At 36.1% G+C, this 19,640-nt stretch overlaps 1 protein-coding gene and 1 long non-coding RNA gene across 10 annotated transcripts in view; one reads left to right on the top strand and one right to left on the bottom strand.

Moving 5' to 3' along the window:
- Positions 1-9,679, bottom strand: part of LOC309634635 — a 28,991-nt gene extending 19,312 nt beyond the window's left edge. Inside the window, exon 1 of the long non-coding RNA XR_014248267.1 lies at positions 239-9,679. This is a non-coding gene — a long non-coding RNA (uncharacterized lncRNA). The remainder of the gene's footprint in view (positions 1-238) is intronic.
- Positions 1-19,640, top strand: part of PDSS2 (decaprenyl diphosphate synthase subunit 2) — a 268,281-nt gene that overhangs the window by 39,803 nt on the left and 208,838 nt on the right. The window lies entirely within an intron of this gene.

Below are 19,640 nucleotides of genomic sequence, written 5' to 3' on the forward strand. Positions count from 1 at the left end.
GGCTCTCTCCGGTCGTGGCAAGCGGGGGCCACTCCTCATCGCGGTGCGCGGGCCTCCCACCATCGCGGCCCCTCCCGCTGTGGAGCACAGGCTCCAGACGCGCAGGCTCAGCAATTGTGGCCCACGGGCCCAGTTGCTCCGCGGCACGTGGGATCCTCCCAGACCAGGGCTCGAACCCGCGTCCCCTGCACTGGCAGGCAGATTGTCAACCACAGCGCCACCAGGGAAGCCCCAGAGCCTTATTTTTATTTAGACCAATATCCAGTGGTTTAAAATAGAAGTTATTTTAGCACCAAAAGGTGGGGACTGGAAAATTATTTGAAGAAATAATGTCCCAAATTTTCAGACTTTGATGGAAAGTGTAAACTTCCAGATCCAAGAAGCTCTTCACAACCCCCAAGCAGTATAATCATAAAGGAAATCACACTAGATTACATCATAATCAAATTGCTAAAAAAAGTGATAAAGAGAAATTCTTAAGTTCAGGTAGAAAAAAAAATGGGTACATTAAGTACAAAGGACAAAAGATAATCGTTATTGTATACTTCTATCAGAAACTATAAAAAGAGAAGATAATAGAATAACATCTTTAAAGTATTGATAGGAAAAAAAAAACCTGTTAACCTAGATTACTATATCCACTGAGAATATGTTTCATTAAAGGAGGTGAAATACTATTTCAGACAACAAAGCTGAGAGAATTCATCACCAACAGACTACTGCCACAGAAATGTTAGACAGGATTCTTTAGACAGAAGGAAAATAATACCTGATGGAACCTTTGAGCTACATGAAAGAATGAAGAGCTCTGAAAATGCTAAACATGTGGTTAAACAGAATTCTTTTCCCTCATTTAAAAATTTAAAAATAATTAACTGTTTAAAGCAAAAATAGTGGCAGTATACTGTCGGATTTATAACATACAAGGAAGTAAATTGTATAAAACCAATAGAACAAACAATAGGAGAGGGATAATGGAAGTATATTGTTAAAAAGTTATTATACATGAAAGAGTAGACCATGATAAGTAAAAGATGCATAGTGCAAGTCCTGAAACAACCACATTAAAAAAAGAGAGTGAACTAATAAGCCAAATAATGGAGATAAAATGGAATACTAAAAAACAAAACAAAACAAAAAAACTCAATCCGGAGGATGACAGGAAATGAGGGGAAAAAAGGAACAAAGAACAAATGGAACAAATAGAAAACAAAGATCAAGATGGTAGATTTAAATCCAATCTCATCAATAGTTGCATTAACTATAAAGGATCTAAATACTCCAGTTAAAAGCCAAAGATTTTCAGGCTGCATATAAAGTCTCTGCTGTCTATGTGAAATTCATTTTAAATATAAAGACAAAAGTGTGGGGAAATATATACCAAACAAACACTAATCATAAGAAAGCTAGAATGGCTATATTAATTTCAAAGAATTAAACAAATATTCAGAACAAAGAATATTGTAAGGGATAAAGAGGAACATTTGAAAATGATAACGGGGTTAATTCATCAAGAAGGTATAACTATTCTTAATACATATACCTGTAATGAGAGAGCTTCAGAGTACATGGAGCAAAAACTGACAACTGAAATTGACAAATCCACAATTACGGTTGGAGATTTCAACATTCATATCTCAGTAATTGATAGAACAAGTGTACATAAAATTTATAGGGATGTAGAAGACCTAAACAACACTGTCAACTAATGTGACCTAATTGACATTTATAAAACATGCCTCCCGACACTACGCAGTAAACATTCTTTTCAAGTGCACATGGAACATTCATCTAGATTGACCATATGCTGGATGATTAAAAAATAAAAGTTTTGATAAATTTGAAAGTTTCTAAATCACACAGAGAATGTGCCCTGACCAAAACCACAATTAATCTCTAGCAGGATATCGGGAAAATTCTAAAATATTTAGAAATTAAACAACAGTTTTCTAAATAATTCATCAATAAAATAAATCACAAGGAACATTAGAAAATATTTTGAATGAAAATGAAAAAACAACATGTCAATTTGTGGAATGCAGCTAAAACAATGCTCAGAGGGGAATTTATCACTTTAAAACAATGGTCTAATCTTCTACCTGAATAAGCTAGGAAAGAAGAACAAAGCAAACTCAAAGTAAGTAGAAGGAATGCAAAAATAAAGATGAGAAGAAATCAGAGAAATAGAAAATAGATAAACAATAGAGAAAAATTAATAAAATCAAATGCTGTTTTTTGAAAAGATCAATAGCCTCACCAGTATCAGAAATGATATTGAGAAGAAGAGTAGGTAGAGACATGGGCAGTCCCCAGTTGGGCGTAAAGACAATGTATTGAGTTATGGGGCAGCAAGAGAAGAGCCAAAACAGAGGCTAGGCTTCAAGAAGGGGAACGCCAAGTTTGAGTTCTTAGTGGAACTGTTCTGGGATCAATCCAGAGTGTGCCTATACTTCTGACACTAAAGTGAGGTGAGGAGACATTGAAGGGAGGCCAGGGTGGAAGTCAGGGGATGCAACAAGTCATCTTTTGATATCGATGTAACTGGGCATGAAAGGAAAGGCAGGTGGGGGGCAGGGATAACCTACCACTTAGAAGAGAGTAATGTTTGGTTTGCCCTTGTGAAAAATTCTTTTGACTATTTTTTTTTAATTTTATTTATTTATTTATTTATTTATTTATTTATTTATTTATTTATTTATTTATTTATTTATGGCTGTGTTGGGTCTTCATTTCTGTGCGAGGGCTTTCTCCAGTTACGGCAAGCGGGGGCCACTCTTCATCGCGGTGCGCGGGCCTCTCACTATTGCGGCCTTTCTTGTTGCGGAGCACAGGCTCCAGACGCGCAGGCTCAGTAATTGTGGCTCACGGGCCTAGTTGCTCCGCGGCATGTGGGATCTTCCCAGACCAGGGCTCGAACCCGTGTCCCCTGCATCAGCAGGCAGATTCTCAACCACTGCGCCACCAGGGAAGCCCTCTTTGACTATTTCTGCATGAAAAATTCAGATGCTGCCAAAGCCTGAGATGTGGTCATTTTTCACTCTCAGATTGAACCTAATGAATCAGGCTCAAGTTAAGTTAAACTGTATTTAGTAATAAAATGCCTAAACATTTTTCTTTGGAGAATTTTCAAGATGAACATGGAAGTGAAAATCAGCAGAAATAGGCAACTGCTTGTGTAGTCTCCTCTCCCCCCACCCCCCCTTTTAAAGGTGATTTTTAACAGTAAGTATTTTACTGGTTTTGTTTGGTTTTGTTTTGTTTACTGTTACTTTTTACTGCTGCAGGTAGTAGCTGACCGGTCATTGTATGTACTATAGGCTAAGTAGAAATAGAGAAAAGTTCTGCTAGGTACATTTCAGGTGAAGGAAAAATCATTGGGTTGACTTCTCAGATTATTTTTAATAAGAGAAGAGTCTAGAATTAATATTGATAGAAAATTCAAACTTTATAGCTGGGTTATCCTTTTTTTAAAAGAAAACTTATCTTATTTGAAAAGTGGTTAAAGTGCTTTCTATAAAATATTTATTAATGTGTCTGACAAAAGAGAAACGTCTAGATTCTTTTTCACCAGATGTTAAATTCTGGGTGGTAGGTTGTAGAATGATTTTTACTGCCTGCCATTTTTGTACTTGTTTGAATTGCTTGAATTTTAAAATAATGAACATGTATCTTTTCTTCCCAAAACCATAGAACTGTTAAAAAAGTGCCTAGCACATAAGAAACATAAAGTAAATATTTACTGAATAAATGAATGAATAAAATGGATTCTGTGGGAAAATTAAGGGTAATATTTATTATATTACTGTTATATTAGGTTTAGTTATAATGCGCATTGGTATATTGGACATACTGGAAAGTCATTTTGTCAGTAATTCTAGTTTGTTACTACGCACACCCCCCTCCCCATGAAATATGTGGGTTTATGCCATTTTAGTATACACCTACCTTCCTCATACAGCTATTGAAGGGGGAAAAGCATCAAGAAAAATATTTGCTTCCAAATGATTTCTGTGCCCTCTCTGTAATTTTTTTTCCCCCCTGCTCGGAATAGAAACTATTTCTGGCAGCAGGAGCTCTCTAAGGAGAATGTTAGTCCTTACCTCAGCAGGCAGAGTTGTACAAAGAGTTAATTAAAAAACATAGCCTGTTTGCTCCCAGCCAGGATAGAAGGCGGCTTGTCAGTTTTCAGTATCTTCTTTTACTCCCTCTTATCCTTGTCTTTTGCTCCCTCTTCTCCTTGTAAGTGGTCTTTTTAAACTCTACCAATTTGTTTCTTTCTTATCTCTCTTGAGATGTAGTATAGTGTTGTGGGCTTCCCAGCTCACCACTGGTCTTGTGAGTAGTGGGATTTCTTTTCCAATTGCTGTGTTGTTGTTATCTCTTCCACAAGAATAAAATACTTAAGCCCTAAATATAAAACCTGAACAGAAAGGAAGTTCACAGTTTCATCACAAATCATCTTTTCTTCTGCATTTCCCCCCAGTTCAAGGAGCCTTGTTTAAAGCATTGTTTTGTATTTTGTACAGCTAGGAATTATAAAGGAGAATCTAAAAATTGTTTTTTTAGCAGTGATGGAATCCAGTTCGATTTTCCATTGATCACCAAATAGCACAAACTCAACTGTTATGCTCTAGATTTTCAACAGAGGATGTTAAGAATGAAGGTAGACTTGGATCATACATCAGATGAGCATAATGTCCTGCTTTTTCCTGGCTTATATCTATTTTCCTGGCATACTTTTTAACTGCACTTTTTATTTTGGAATAATTTTAGATTTACAGAAAAGTTGCAAATATATTACAGAGAGTTCTTGTATACCCCTCATCTCATTTTCCCTGTTGTTAACATGTGATATAACCATGGTACATTTGTCAAAACTAAGAAATCAACAGTAGTACATTACTATTAACTGAACTCCAGACTTTATTCAGATTCTACTAGCTTTTCCACTAACGTCCTTTTTCTGTTCCATGATTCAATCCAGGATACCCCATTGCATTTAGATGTCATGTCTCTTCATCTCCTCTGTTCTTTGGCAGTTTATGTCTTTAATTATCTTTCATGACTTTAACAGTTTTGAGGAATATTGGTCAACTATTTTGTGGAGCTTATCTCAGTTTGGGTTTGCTTGATGTTTTCCTCATATAGACTGAGCTTATGTTTTTTTGTGAATGATACCACAGAAATAAACTGCCCTTCTCATCACATGATATTAGGGGTACGTTCTATTAATGTGACTTATGATTCTTGGTGTTAACCTGGAGTCATCTGGCCAAGGCAGTGTTTGCTAGGCTTCTCTACTATAAGGTTACCCCCACTCCCCATACTCTGTTCTTTACAAGTCACTAAGTCTAGCCTATGCTCAAAGGAGGGGTTAGGATAAGCTTTTAGAGTATCTACATAAATTATTTGGAATTCTGTAAGGAAGATCTTTTCTCTCCCATTTATTTCTTCAATCATTTATTTATATCAATGTGGACTCATGCATATTTATTTTATACTTTGAGTTATAGTTCCTTACTATGTTATTTTGTTGCTCAAATGGTTCCAACTTTGGCAGATGGAAGCTCTTTCAGGTTGGCTCTTATGTCCCTTTGACATGCCCCCATCCTTTTGGTTTTCTGAGTACTTCTTTACTTTCTGGCACTACAAGATGCTGTGGGCTCGTCTTGTATTTTCCCTACCCTAGTCCTAGAATCAGCCATTTCTCCAAGGAGCCCTGGTTCCATGATTAGTGGTATTTAGAAACCAATATCTGGGCAGTGAATATGCTCATTGCTACTAGAATGTCATTGTTTCTAGGCCTTCTCAACAGACAGAGCAAAGAAATATATGTATATATACTAATTCATATATATACACATATCTATAAATATCTCTGTATCTTTCCATCTGTATGTATATTAAGGTAAACATGAGTTCATACTGATGATGCTGACTAATCCAATAGCATAGAATTCTTTTAGCTTTCCCCTTTTGTTTATCTGAACTTCCCTCTCCAGCTGTGATTAACCTGGCTTCTACCATCCATCATCCATTTACTTATTTCTTCAACTGTAGTATACATGTAAAGCAGTTTTCAGAAATGATAATTTCTACCCAAACTAGAAAACAGTGTTCATGTACAGTTCCTTTTTCTTCTACCCTTACTGTTTCCAGTCAAAACATGATTTTCCAAAATAATTTTAAGTCAGCGCCTTTTTTTTTTTCTTGTACCCTCTTCAGTGAGATTATGTCATACATTTATAATACAGTTATATTCTTTTGACACAGTCTGCATTCCAGCCTGGGGTCCCCAACCTCTTGGTTGATTTTTTTTTTTAATGTGCATACATTAAAATTCACTTTTTGTGTTGTATAGTTCTTTGTGCTTTGCCAAATACATAGTGTCATGTATTCACCAGTCCAGAATATTTCCACCACCCTAAAAATTCCTCTGTTTATCCCCTTTGGTAAACCGCTCTTCACTCCCCCCAATTCCTGGCAACCACTTAACTGTTTTTCTGTACTTTTAGTTTTGCCTTTTCTAGAATGTCAAATGAAGGGACTCATAATATGTAACCTTTCAGATCAGGCTGTTTTCATGTAGCAAAATGCATTTAAGATATATCCATCTTGTTGTCTGAATCAATAGCTTGTTCCTTTTTATCACTGAGTAGTATTACGTTGTATGGATGTCTCACTGTTTGTTTATCCATTCCCCTGTTGAACAGTAGCTTGGTTGCTTCCAGTTTTTAGTGATTATGAATAAAGCTGCTGTAAAAACTTACACATGAATTTTTGCATGAACATGTTTTCATTTCACTTGGGTAAATAACTAGGAGCATGACTGCTAAGTTGATTGTAGGGTGAATATATGGCTAACTTGGTAAGAAACTGCCAAACTGTCTGAAGTGGCTGTTAACATTTTGCATTTCTATCAGCAAAGAATGAGAGTTGCTGTTGCTCAGCATCCTTGCCTAGTATAATTTTTAAGAGTGTCCCCTTTCACTTTCAGTAGTGTCCAGGTTTGTATGATAAACTATGCTGTATTAAGTAAGCATAATAACATATTCTATCTTCTTATGCTTTGTGACTCTACTGGTGAGGAATTTTGGTGACTCTACTGAGTCCAGTATTTTTTTGAGAGTTAGGATTTTCCTCATTAGGAACATGATTTTAGATCTTCTAATTTCAATAATGGTGGATTAAGGAAATAAATAGGTAAAGGAAATCAGAAAAAAAGTAATTCAGTTGATTAAATCGGGTCGACATCATGTAATGAGTGCCAATCTCTTTTTGAGGTTACTCATTTTGATACCACCCTTCTAGGTGTCTGTTCACTTTCTGAAATGGCACCCACAAGTAATTTTGTACATTTTTTTTTACTTTTAATCTTGCAGTCCAACCATAATTTGGACCTTTCTTAATACCTCAAAAGATGGAGAAAATGAAATCATTACAGCTTTTAATGTAGTTCTGTATCAGACTTAAGGTTGAAGCCCCTAGGGAAAGTCAGCAAGGCCAGAAAGCCATCTTTGTCTGTGGAACACCTGCAAACTAAATGTGGGTACCCCTTAGCCTTCAGATCTTTGTGTCTCAGTGTTATTTTAATTTTCATATTTATTCTTTGGATTCTGGGGTTAGATATTTCAGTTACACTTTTGGCATGCTGCATATTAGCCTTGGGCATGTGCCCTTTTTGCCTTATCTTGAAGCCAAACAGAGCAAATAATGCTTTTCTTTCTTTAAAAATTTTCTATGCTCATATCTCTGTACTTACTCCTCCTTATTCATACAAAAATAATGGTGTCAGAAAAAATGAGTTAAAGATTTGCTGAGATAATTTATGAGCAGTTCATTCGTGTTATCTACCCACGATCTCTAGGGACAGTTCATTTAAATGAAAACTGCTAATATTTCTAGAAAGCCAGGCTGCTGCTTCACTTAGTCATGCAAGTGAGAATTCTGCTCACAGGTCAGAGGCCACAGGTGCATCTACAGGCCTGTCATCTCAAGTTTAGGAACCGCCAACCAACCTTTCTGGTCTTTTTCATAGGTGGTGGGAAGAAGATGGGGAATGATGCAGTTTCCAGATGTCAAGGTCTAAGTAGGTCAAGTCAGAACCTCTTTGGGAATGCCTAGTCCACAATGGTCAGGATACCAAAGCAGATTGCAGTGGTTAGTAGAAAATTGACAAACCCGTCAGATTTATTTGAGGAGATGGCAACTTGTGGATTAAATTGCTCCACTAGTGATTTTCCTTTCCTTAAATCGAATTCATATGTAATATTCGTGTGCATCTACTACTATGGGAGAAAGATGGCAAGGAGAACCCTAACTTTGGACTTCTCTGGTTTATTTTTATTCATTTATTTATTTTTATTGAAGTATAGTTGATTTACAATGTTGTGTTAATTTCTGCTGTACAGCAACATAATTCAGTTATACATATATATATACACACACATTCTTTTTTATATTATTTTCCATTAGGGTTTATCATAGCATATTGAATTTAGTTCCCTGTGCTCTACGGTAGGACCTTGTTGTTTATCCTGGATTATTTTAAAATTTTCCATTGCTTTAAATCTTGAGGAAATATTTTGAATATTTTCTTTATTACTGAAAGTGATTGCTATTTGATCTTTATGTTCTTTTAAATTCAGAAAATCACTTTATGGTGGAAGAAAAAAATTAAGCCTTTGAAAGATATTTCTTCTGGTTGAATGTGATTCAGTTAGCTTCAGTGTTAAAATATTATGCCTACCGCTATGCTGTGCCCTAATCTTGAGAGCACCAGGCATTTTGGACAAGTCAGTTACCCAGTTGGCCCTGTTTCGTTCTTTTGTAAAATGAGACTATTTGGACTAGTGAGCTCTTGGATACCTTCCAACTCTTTAGTATGTGGTTTTATGACATGAGTGGCTGTATTAGATTTTACCCTAAAATGAACATTTACCGAATAATGTCAATTATTTAAATGTAAGCCTAGTCCTACTGTGAGTATTAGTAGAACACAGAACAATGTTTACTGTGTTCGAATGACATTTTAATATAGGGTCAACTTTTCAGTTCTTGTTTTTTTTTTTTTTGAAATCTATATCTCCAATATAATTCTGTTTACAATTATAACCTTTCTGCATGTATCTAATATGCATGACGTTACTTTATAATATCAATAAATCTAAATTTTTATTGTACAAATATCTTTTGTAAATTGTTTTGATTCCTGTATATAGGAAACCAGAAGAAAAGTGAATCACTGTGTTCAGTGCCAGATTTTTTTTCCCTGTGAATACATATAACTATTTATTAAATAATTAATATAATCTTAATTTTTAAAAATGTGTTCGAGTTGATTTTTTTTTTTTTTTTTTAGAAATTCACGTTCTTATTGATTGATTGATTGATTGATTGATTGCTGTGTTGGGTCTTCGTTTCTGTGCGAGGGCTTTCTCTAGTTGTGGCAAGTGGGGACCACTCTTCATCGCGGTGCACGGGCCTCTCACTATCGCGGCCTCTCTCGTTGCGGAGCACAGGCTCCAGACGCGCAGGCTCAGTAATTTGTGGCTCACGGGCCCAGTTGCTCCGCGGCATGCGGGATCCTCCCAGACCAGGGCCCGAACCCGTGTCCCCTGCACTGGCAGGCAGACTTTCAACCACTGCGCCACCAGGGAAGCCCCTCGAGTTGATTTTTGAAGAGAAAAATTTGTAGCTGCCTTTTGAAAGATACTTTCTTAGAGGACAGGCTAGAGAATGAAGAGCGTGGGCAAAGATAGGTTAACCTTAGCTTCATTTAACATGAAGTTCCAAGATAGATGTTCTATTTACTTAACAATTAATAAGATATTTAAATATTACATATGATTTTCTGTAGACTTTTTTTTTTTTTTAATTTATTTTTATTTATTTATTTTTGGCTGCACTGGGTCTTTGTTGCTGTGTGCGGGCCCTCTCCAGTTGCGGAGAGCGGGGGTTGCTCAGCAGTTGTGGCTCACGGGCTCAGCTGCTCCGCGGCATGTGGGATCCTCCCAGGCCAGGGCTCAAACCCGTGTCCCCCGCACTGGCAGGCAGACTCCCAACCACTGCGCCACCAGGGAAGTCCCTCTGTAGACTTTTTACTATACTTTTCAGGGAATGATATCTCTTGTTCCACTAAGCAATCCTGTTACATATTTTGAGTCATGTATTTTTGCTGATGTACGGTAGTGCTTTTTAAAGGTGGAATTGACAGCACCCGGAAACAGATTTGATGCAAGTTCAAGGCCACATAAAATTGCTGCTGTGTACTTAGCACGTAAAGGAGCATTATAACTCTGTGTCCATGTTTGCTTGGCCTGGTGTGGTTGTCTTATTCTTGGAATGGACACAGAGAATGCCATTAAAAGGCACAAAGAAATAAATGGACTTTTCTCTTTTCATGTCTTCATCAAACCAGTATTTGCCGAGTTCCTTCTGTTCCTCCTCTTTTTACAGTCCACCAGGAATCAAACATTTCATATTTGAAAGACTGTATGAAACTTCCTCCTTTGATCCCTCCTCTCTGTAAGGATTCACAAATGCCAGCATTCCTCCTAGTTAAGCTTTCATTCAGCTTTTTCTTTGTTTCCTTTCATAATTTAGTGGTGAATTACCAATTATTTTATTTATTTTTTTAAAAGATGTTTCAGCTTGCAGACTTGAGCTTTCAATTTTCTTGGTTTCACTGTCCTATAGTAAAAAATAGTCTGTCTGGCATTAACTGAAACTTCCTCACTGAGTACACATGCAACAACAACCTAACATAGAGAATAATGATCGTTGGTTATAACCATGACCCTAGGGCAGCAGCAAGGTACCTAAATGTTTTCTGATTTATTCAAGAAAGATAAGATCATAATCAACTCAATTTGTAGTGCATTTTGTTCCAATTCATTTGACAAGTACTAATCTACCTTTAGTAAGTGGATATTAACAAGAATACCCCATTCCCTGATCCAAGAGGGTACCAGCATGTTTGTTGTGTTTTACTTCAACTCTGTTGTAGAGATGTTCTGCATGAAAGATGTTTTTAATTAAAACACTGGAGAAGGTAATGCTAGCACCCCTTATATTAGGGTCATGTTCTGAAGATTTCTCAAATCTTTCCTCCCCCCAAAATGGTTGAAGACTTAATAAAGAAAGAGATGGAATTCAGAAATCAGTATTCCTCTGGAAAGCCTCGCTATAGCAGTACTGCTTTCTAACCATTCACATTCCCTAGACATTTTTTGAAGATTCATTTGAGCAAAAGTTTATTGAGTACTTACTACGTATAAGATAATGTGATAGGAAGTAAACAGCGGGGTCAGGAATGAAGGGAAATAGAACTATGCTGTTGATAGTTTTGTGACCGTCAAGGACTTCACACTCTAACAGTTCCTTAAATTAACTTTCGGGCCTATAGTTGTAAATCTGGGGGAGTTTTGGTATATTTTTATTTTTGGAATTTGAGCATTTTGCAGCAGTCAACTGGAAACCACCAGGAAGGCGAATGATCTATTCAAAAGTCCACAAGTGTGTGTGTGTATGTTAATATAGCTTTATTGAGAAATGATTTACATACCATAAAATTCACCCTTTTAAAGAGTCCAGTTCTTTGGGTTTTAGTATACTTACAGAGTTGTGCAGTCATCACCACTATCTAATTTTAGAACATTTTCATCATCCACAAAACAACTGTACCCATTAGTGGTCACTTCTCCTAACTCTTCACCACTAATCTGATTTCTGTATTTATGGATTTGCCTATTCTGGACATTTCATGTAAATGGAATTATAGAATATTTGTCTTTTTGTGTCTGGCTTCTTTCACTTTGCATAATGTGTTCAAGGTTCATCTATTTTGTATCATATATTAATACTTCATTTCTTTTTATGACTGAATAATATTCTTTTGTATGGATTTACCACATTTTGTTTATCCATCGATCAGCTGATGGATATTTGAGTTGTTACTGCTTTTTGGCTGTTATGAATAATACTGCTGTGTACATTTGTATGTTTTTATATAGATGTATGCTCTAATTTCTCTTGGATATACCTACGAGTGGAATTATTGGGTCATATGGTGACTTTGTTTAATCTTTTAAAACTGTTTTCTAAAGTGACTATGTGATTTTTCAATTCTACCATCAATGAATGAGGGTTCCAGTTTCTCTATATCCTCATCAGCACTTGTTGTTGTCTCTTTTTTAATTATAGCCATCCTAATGGGTGTGAAGTGGTATGTCATTGTGGCTTTGATTTGCATTTCCCTAATAGCTAATGACATTGAGCATCTTTTCATGAGCTTGCTGGCCACTTGAGTACCTTTGGAGAAATATCTACTTGAATCCTTTGCACATCTAAAAATTGTGTTATTTGTCTTTTTGTTGTTGCGTTGTAAGAGTTCTTTATATAATCTAGGTACAAACTCTTATCAGCTGTATGATTTGCAAATATTCTCTTCCATTCTGTGGGTTGTCTTTTTACTTTCTTGATGGTATCCTTTGAAGCACAAAAGTTTTTAATTTTGATGACATCAGTTTATTTTTTTCATTTGTTGCTCATGTCATATCTAAGAAACCATTGCCTAATACAAGGCTATGAAGATTTACTCCTATAATTTCTTCTAAGAGTTTATAGTTTAGTTCTATGATCCATTTTGAGTTAAATTTTGTATATGGTGTGAGGTAAGGGTCCAGCTTCATTCTTTAGTATGTAGCTACCCAGTTGTCCCATACTATTTATACTGTTCTTTCCCCCCATTGAATGAACTTGGCACCCTTGTCAAAAATCAGTTGATCGTAAATGTAAGGGTTTATTTCTGTATTCTCAAGTCTGTTCCATTTATCTGTATGTCTGTCTTTATGCCATTGCCACACTGTCTTTATTATTGTGGCTTTGTAGTAAGTTTTGAAATTCCACACATGATTTTTTTACTTTGTACTTTTCCTCATTGCCCACATCCTTTTGGTTACCAGTTTTCAACTCTCACTTTTTATTTTTCAGACTGGTGTGAGACTATTTGTGCCCCCACTAACAATTCATTGTTTTAGGATCTTAGTTGTTTGTTGTTATTGTTGTTTTGTTGCCCAGACCTCCTTTCTGCACCCCCACCCCCACCCAAAAGCATTAGCTTCTTAACTGCTTCTTCTTTTTTTTTTTTTTTTTTTAATTCAGTTCAGCAAGTACATGTGCTTAAACTGGTTCTTTACATTAATTCATTCAACCATTTTTGTTTGTTTACTTGCTGAACTTGACATTTTATGGGTATTGGGGGTATAATGATGAATATGTCAGATACAATCTATAGTCTTGTAGACCTTACATTCTAGTTGCAAAAGCACAATAAATAAGTTTAAAACAATTAGTGTGATGAAGGGAATTAAGCAAAATTATCTTTATAAAAATAAATCTAATCTGGCTACTTTCCTGATTAAAATTCTTCAGTAACTCCCCATTACTTTCAGGATGGTGTTCAAGTTCCTGATTTAATTATAAGATCACTTTATCTTATCTAATTATAAGAGAACTTTTTTCAACATTAACATCTTTCTAGTAAGTTCTCTGCTATCTTCCTTTGTGAATATTTCTTATAGACTGTGTAAACCCTATATTAAACCTTTTAAAAATTCATCTGTAGCTATAAAAAATTTGCAGTAGGCTCTTACAGTATTGGCTTGTATATTGGAATATACTTTAATTAAATGCTATAATTTTAATGAAATATTTATAAGGAAGATGAAGTATTTTAAAGGAGTATATTGACATCTTAATAAGGAAGTCAAAAAGTACAGTTGCAAAAGTTATCTCTTTAGTGAGATAGTAGTAGTGAAAGCATTGTAGTTGCATTGCATGAAACTAGATCATAACAAGTCTGTCTAATTGTGGTCTTTGTGCCAAATGTTCTAAAATATTAAATTATGCCTTTGACCATACTGCCTGGCTTATTTAAAAAAACACTTAACAGGGCTTCCCTGGTGGCACAGTGGTTAAGAATCTGCCTGCCAATGCAGGGGACACGGGTTCGAGCCCTGGTCCGGGAATATCCCACATGCCATGGAACAACTAAGCCCGTGTGCCACAACTACTGAGCCTGTGCTCTAGAGCCCACGTGCCACAACTGCTGAGCCCATGTGCCACAACTACTGAAGCCCACGCGCCTAGAGCCCGTGCTCCGCAACAAGAGAAGCCACTGCAATGAGAAGTGCACACACTGCAACGAAGAGTAGCCCCCGCTCGCTGCAACTAGAGAAAGCCCACGCTCAGCAATGAAGACCCAATGCAGCCAAAAATAAAAACAAGCAAACAAACAAAAAAAACACGTAATGAATTTACTACTTCAATTTCTTGGATATGGTAAGTAAACATAAGCAGCACCATAAGAAAATGGAACATATCCATGAATGAGGTTAAAAAAAAAAAAATGCATTTCCAAGATAACCAAGATGAATGAGTCAATTTTCTGTTGCCATAAATTCTGTTGTTACTGAGTATTTAATAGTATTTTACATATGCTCTTTGATTTAAAACTGTTTTCTATCTCAATTGGTGATGAAACACAAAACCCAGAAGACAAGGGCTGGATTTGGCCCCTTTCCAGCCTTATGATAATGGAGATCAGAGTCAAGAAAAGTCAAGACTAGCTCATTAGTCTAACAAATATTTATTGAATGTTTACTATGTGCCGCATACTGTTTTATGCACCAGGAATACCAGTATGTTTGCCAGTATGGCCATGGCAAACAAGGCGCCTGCCATCAGGGAGTTTAGGAGTTGATAGGGTAGACTGATAAAGAGAAATGAGGGGATGGCATAAAATACAGTCCAATGGGCACTGTTTTTCCTAAAATAAACCTTTAAGTTTTCCTTTTACCTCTTTTAGCACATTCCATTCTTTAATTCAGATTATTAACAACTTTTGGGGAAAGAAAGAAATAGTAGAAAAATAAATCTACAGAGACTTCCAGTTTCTGCTCTGACATGTAAAGAGCTTAGAAGTTGTTGCTCCCCTTCTCACAACAAGAAAAAAACTCAAAAACTGAAAATCAGTAACTTTTAATAGATTTCTCAGAGAGTTGAGGTCATAGGGCAAATCACCACTCTGAAAACTAGAGAGACAGGTGAATACGGAGAATCACAGCTTGCTAGGAGCATGAGCTGCTGCAACTGGTAGGATCACTTAAATGATAACTTACTAGTTGCTGAGGACCGAGTGTGGACTAGCTTGAGAGTTAAAAGCTCCTGGGAATCCAGTTTAAGGAGGTCACCACACTTTCATGACTTTTATCTCCAGGTGTCTCACCACCTTTTCAAGCTGAAGATCTGAGAAAAATCCCCTCATACTTCTGACAGGTGGAGGGGGAAAGTAACCATTTTGAAACGCTCCCACTTCTATTCTCAGTAAGGAAGGCCAGCCCTCAAAGGACACTCCTAGAGTTTTATCTGACCTAGGGAAAGGGCAGTTAGGCAGCTTATCCTCCTGTATCCTTTCTTTCTCATATAAGAGGATGGAAAAACACTAAGAATCTCTTCTGAAGGTTACAGCCCAGGGGCTCAGGCCCACTAAAAAAAAACCTGAGATTTAATCATAAGAATATAGAAGACTTCTCCCACAGTACCTTCAGACCACATCAACAGAGCTCCAGTAAAGTAACAATGGATTACAACTGAGAGAGCTACAAGACACAGACCCTATTTAAGAGGGAGTTTCTAGGGAAACCCAAAGATAACAGGAAAGACCAAAAAAAGGACACTAGAGGAAATTGAAACCTCTGATACCTACAGCTACAGCAAACATTAAGCGCAGCCTAGCTCCTAGGCAGATAAACATATAACCTCACACTAAAGGCCTGTTTTCAGTAAAGCACAAAGGCAATCAATACAACAGGGGGAAAAAACTTTCCTAAATATAAAAGAAATCTTACAAATGAAAAAGCCAAAGAAAACAGGTAATAGAGAAATAAAATATAACATATAAACATAATAATTATAAAATAATGTGGCATAGTTAAGACCAAACATATGAATTATATCAGTAAGTGTGAATAGCTTCAACTCACCTCACCTATTAACAAAAAAATATTTTCAATTTGGTGTTTTCAAAAAAAGCTACTATATGCTGTGCACAAGGGTTACACCTAAAACAACATGATTTAGAAAAGCCAAAAATAAAGGGGTGAGTAAAGGAATACCACACAAATCAAAAATGATTAAAAAGCAGAGGGTATAGTTCTGACACCAGGCAAAGTAGAAGCCAAGTCAAAAATTATTAAAAATGAGGAAGAACACATTTCAATATAAAAAGCCACAATTCATAATGAAGTTATAACAGTTACAAGTATCTATGCAGTAGATAAAATGGTACCCACATTTATAAAGCAAAAAATACAAGACATACAAGGAGACATAAGCATGCTAATTTATACTGGGAGACTTCAACACACCACTTTCAATACAAGACAGACAAATATATAAAAGACCTTAACAATATAATCAAATAGATAGGTATGTGTATATATATATCAAACTTTAAGCTCTGATAATACAAAATACATCTTTTTCTCAAGTGCATGTGAAATGTTCACAAAAATTGATCATTACTAGGTCACAAAAGTAAACATCATTTAAGTGTCATAATATAGAAATATTAGAAGCTGCATGCTTTGATCAAATGCAGTAAAGCCATACAGCACAAACTAACACAACATTGTAAAGCCACTATACTCCGATAAAAATTAATTTAAAAAATGCAGTAAAGCCAGAAATTACTTTACAAATTAAAAAAACCCAAAGTATAAAATAAACATCCATGCTGATATATATATATATATATATATATATATATATATATACACACACACACGCACATACACACGTATATACCCATCTATTTCCTATTTCTTTTTGCAGAGAGGACTTAGAAATAATGATACCCCAGTAGTAATGAGTACATTTCATGCCATATAATGGTTACTACATACCTTCTCCACTAAGAAGAACCACAGTCCCCTTTGAAAGGACAAGATGTCCCTGGAACATCTTTTTGTGACCAAAAATGGGAAGTGCTCAGAAATGATGAGGTCACATCCAAAGGACAGGAACCAGATTGGATGAACTCCCACACGCCAGATCTCAAACAATGTGAGTATCAAAGGAGTGAAAATAATGAATTATAATTCATTGAACCAAATAAGAATGCATGAGTTCATACTGATAAAAATAAATAGATAGATAGGTAGATAAAAGAAAAGGGAAATTTCTTTGTTAAAGTACAATATAATGCCAACTATGAAAGTAGAAAAAATAATAGAAATAGAAAATCACCATTTGGCATCCATCAAAATAATAATTGTTTTAGGCAAGAATCATCAGTAGACATTAAAATTGGTAGGTAAAGTTTGATCAGGAATAGAATATTTTAATAATTTCTAAGTATCTACCCATAATATTAATTACAAAGGGAAAAACAGTAACTGGAGAAAACTAGCAGACACCACCTTGACAAAGTTGTAAACCCAGCATCACCAATATTGAGACAAACTAACCTTGTATGCTTCTTGTACTAAAAAGAACACAACATTACTTCCATGGTATTCCTGCCAAAAATGCATAACCTGAAATCTAATCATGTGAAAAATTAAGAAAGGCTCAATATGGGAGGCTTTCTACAAAATAACTTCAAAAACTTTACTATTAAAAGGAAAAACAAAGACTAAAGAACTGTTCCATATTAAGGAGACTGACAAGTGAATACAGTGTGATCTGGGATTTTCTTTTGCTGTAAGGGACATTTTTGGGACGACTGGCAAAGCCAAATGAGGTCTGTTGATTAATCATTGTATCACTATTAATTTCCTGATATTTATGTTTGTACTGAGTTATGTAAGAGAATGACCTTGTTTTTAATAAATACACAGTGAAGTATTTAGGGGTAAAAGAGCATCATGTCAGCAACTTGCTCTCAAACAGTTCAGGAAAAAATGAGTATTTTACATAGAGAAAATAATAGAGCAAATTGGTAAATTGTTAAAATTTGTATGTTGAGATTCTGTCTAGTCTTACGGCTTTTCTGTGAGCCTCAAATTATGTCAAAATTAAAAGTTGAAAGAAAAAAATTATTCAACAAAATACAAGGAGTTTTGCTCTAGGCACTTGAAAAATTATTAATTAATATCTGAGGGACTTTATAAATTTCTCTTTTCCATCTTAGTCTTGTTGGGGAAAGAAAGGACAGGGTTTAAAAATAAGAAGTGACACCCTGGGTCATCATCTGATAAGCACACAGGGCTATTCAAATGATCTATTTTGTTTCTGACCTGGACCACTTTTTTTTCTTCTTAGGTGCTTAGTGCTCAGGGAAAATGTGGCTTAAATGCCTTTCTCAATGCATGTGTTGGAATGATATAGCTTCAGTAAAGATGTTTTACTAACCAAAAATTGAGTGTCTCAGAAAACCTAAGACATATGGTTGCCATAGCTAGCTGTAGCTTGGATACCTGAATTCAGAGGCTTAACTTCAGTCTCCTGGGTTGCTAGGATGAGCTTATACTTGACACTATTAATGTCAACTGGATAGTGTTGGACATGCAAATTCCTAGAATAAAAATAGAATCCACGTGGAATTAGGGTCGCTCCATTTCCCACAGTTCCCCTTAGGCAGTGATATCTAACTGCCCACTGGTCATCTCTATCAGGATATTGACTATGTGTCTAAAATCGAAATCCTTATACCAAACCCATTTCTCCTGCATTCCCATTATCCACTTGGTTGCTCACACTACACATCTGGAAGATAGCCTGAATTCTTTCTTCTTCCTGATTCTGTAATCCATATTCATTGTAACTCCTTAAATTTCTGAGCTCTACCTTCCTCTCAGTCACTACTATTACTGCCATAGTTCAGAGCTTCATCTTTGGCCTGTGTTTTGTTCTCCACCCCCCCCCACCCCCGCCAAAGATAAATGATCTTTCTATTGTCAGACCCTCCACCCCCAACCCAAATCTATTTTCCATATAATCTGTTGAAATGATTTATTGAAATATGTCTTTACAGTCTTTGGTGGCTCCCCATTTCCTGCAGGAAAGATTCAAGCTCCTTAGCTTGTATTACAAAGTATTTATAATCCAGCAACTACTTGCCTCTGCATCTCATTTCTTGCCACTTATTACCTTGTATCACCTTTGCCCTGCAACAATAGTGGATTTCCATAGTGGAGTTCCAGGATGAAACCAAGTTGTTGCTCAACTGAGTCTTTGCAGATGCCGTTTTCTCTATGTAAAATGTTTTTCCTTCTCTCTCTACTTGGCTAAAGAGCTCGCTGTTCTAGCAACATGGTAGAATATGATAATATGGAACCCCTCTTGCTACAAATACCCAAGGGTACCAGACAGTACCTAAAGGAACTAGGAGGACGTCTGTGGCATTTTAATGACCTAGACTTTGGAATCCAGTGTCACTTTTACCATATTCTATTTGTCAAGGTAGTCACAAAGGCCCATCCAGTTTTGAGAGAGAGCACATAGATTATACTGCTTCATGGGAGGAATGTCAGGGTCTCATGCAAAGAACATTTAAAATGGGAGATGTTGTTGCAGCCAAATTTGGAAATATAGTCTGCCACCATCCCCAAACCTGTGTCTTATTGTGAGTTGCA

The sequence above is a fragment of the Balaenoptera borealis genome (genome assembly GCF_965194805.1).
Source record: "Balaenoptera borealis genome assembly, chromosome: 9".
In the NCBI taxonomy this organism is placed as follows: Eukaryota; Metazoa; Chordata; class Mammalia; order Artiodactyla; family Balaenopteridae; genus Balaenoptera; species Balaenoptera borealis.